Source organism: Pteropus vampyrus, unplaced genomic scaffold (assembly GCF_000151845.1).
Source record: "Pteropus vampyrus isolate Shadow unplaced genomic scaffold, Pvam_2.0 Scaffold1110, whole genome shotgun sequence".
In the NCBI taxonomy this organism is placed as follows: domain Eukaryota; kingdom Metazoa; phylum Chordata; class Mammalia; order Chiroptera; family Pteropodidae; genus Pteropus; species Pteropus vampyrus.
In genome coordinates, this window is record NW_011889891.1 from 8,664 (window position 1) to 10,980 (window position 2,317).

The window sequence follows — 2,317 nt, forward strand, 5'->3', positions numbered from 1 at the left end:
TGATGGAGGGTGGCGGGGGCGTGGTCAGTGGTCATCCTCTGAAGCCTGGTCCTCCGCTGGCCATCTTGTCATCAAAGCTGGGTCGCTGCCCCGTTCCTCCCCAGGTTTTCTCTGACTGAGCTAGTCCGGGCCGTCTTACGGGTACCGGGGAGTTTTAGCTGCTTCCCCACGTGGTTCTGGGGCTGAGACTGCCTTAGGGTCTCTGTAGCCCGACACGGCGACCTCTCTGCCCGCCCGTCTCTTCACTGCCACATCCCCGACTCCCCCAGGGCACGCTCGGGACCGTCTGGAGGGATTCACGGACTGGATCCGTCCACACCTGCTCCAGTTCCCGTCTATACCCGTCGAGGGTGAGAACTAAAGTGACGTTTCCCAAAGACCTTCGCAGCTCGGGTTCCGCCCCACGCCTGTGTCTGCAGGAAGACATCGCTTACGGGACCGGGGGACATTGAGTGCCACAAAAACGCAGGCCGCTGCACTGGCGGATCGGCGAACACGGAGCCGGGGTGTCCGGGCCCCCGCCAGCTTGGGCGGCATGCCTGCCATCCAGCGCCCGCCTGCGCGGGAGCCGGGGCATCCGCCACGGTTTCGCTGCCAGAACGTCCGTGGTGCCCGAGCCCTTGTCCTGGCTGCACTGTTTTGGGCTTCGTGGCATCTAAGCTCGTTCATCTGGCCCCACAGACCCGAAGTGGCACCTGTCGACTGCTACCAAGGACTCTGGCCCGTAGAAACAGTGATGAGTGAAAACTCACGGCCGGCTTATTAATTTGCAGAGGGAAACGTGATGATCGAGGCTTCGCAACGAGGGCTCACTGATCGGCGCATTCGCTCCCAAATACAAAGACACGTGGCACCCTATCGCCCGTAACAGGTACAGCTGCCTGGCAGACACGAGCTACTACGGAGAGGCGAGGTTAATTTTCCAGTGCCGAGGTCCAAGTGTCAAGCCAGGGGCTGCTCGGGGGAGACCAGATCGGACAGGCTGTCATCTTCCTGGCTGTGAGCGAGACGCTGGCTCTGCCGCACGAGGCCGGGGGCTGAGGGCGCGGCGCACGCCTGTCCTCCGCGGCCCCTCACGGTGGGTCCGGAAGGCAGGCACCCTGACATTAACGCGTGGATACATTACTAAGCGGGGGAATCTGCATTCCAAAATGGACATCTCGCGTCTCTTCTCACTCATCTTCCTCTCTCCCCAAGGCCCACACCGTTTTCCCCTCCGAGGAAGGTGCGCGTTTGTGCCGTTCAGTGTCAAGTCTGCTAACGGATCTCGTTTCGTGCCTGGGCCGGGTACCTGGCACCTGCGTTTATCTGCAGCCAGTCAGGCTTGGGGGACGGCGGTGGTCGTTAAACCGCGTGCGTCACGGTCTGAGGGTGACAATGCTTCGGGCGGGAGGCGGGCGTTTCTGCCGTCTGTGCCGTTTTCCGGTTGGCTGGGTCCAGCACGGTGATTCCGGCGCGGCTTCGCGTTCCCACTCAGCTGACAACGATTCCCAGAGGCGAGGCGGTGGGGCCAGGTCTGGAAACGCTGGCATCTGTCCCGTTATGAGTCACAAGTGCCACGCGCCCACGTGACGGAAATCGCCGGCGGACGCAAGGAATTAACAGGGCCGCGGAGCTTACGTCGTGGGACCTGGAGGTGAGTGGAATAAACCTGCGCGTTTACCTCGATTTCCTCTTTCCTACTTATGTTCTTTTTTTCTACTCTTCAATTATTTTTTGCTGTCTTTTTTTTTTTAAATTTCATCATTGTCTCCTCCCCACAACTGAAATCAGCCGGTGGCACCCGGGCTGTCTGCTTTCGCGGCAGAATTTACAGAGATCGTCCACAGCCACGCTCATCGACCTCGCGTCGGGATTGGCTTTTTGGTTCCCTGTTTTAGGAAGGATGGGTTCCGAGGTGTGGGTGGGCGTGCGGGCGTCCTCGGCCTGCGGCGTGGCTGCGGGGGCTGGGGCGGCTTTCACGCTCAGCCTGTCCGAGCGCAGCTGGCGTCTGTCTACAGCTGTCCTGCCAGCAGAGCTACGGATCCTCTGAGGGCGGAGGCGGGGAGACGGAGGAATAACAATCCCGCCGAACGCGAGCGATGATGAACACGCGCACGAGCGACGGGCGAAGCGCGTAGGACGCGTGTGTGACGGGACGCGTGAGGCCCGCCGACTGGCGACAGCGGACTTCGCCGCGGTTCCGAGGTCAGCCCTACCGCGTGACCACCGCGGGACGGTCGCACGTTCCGACCGACGGCGAGCCGTGGGGTACGGGCCCTCGCATTCGGGCTGGGCCTTCTCTGTCCCGGCCGGAAGGGCGCGTCCGCACGAGGAC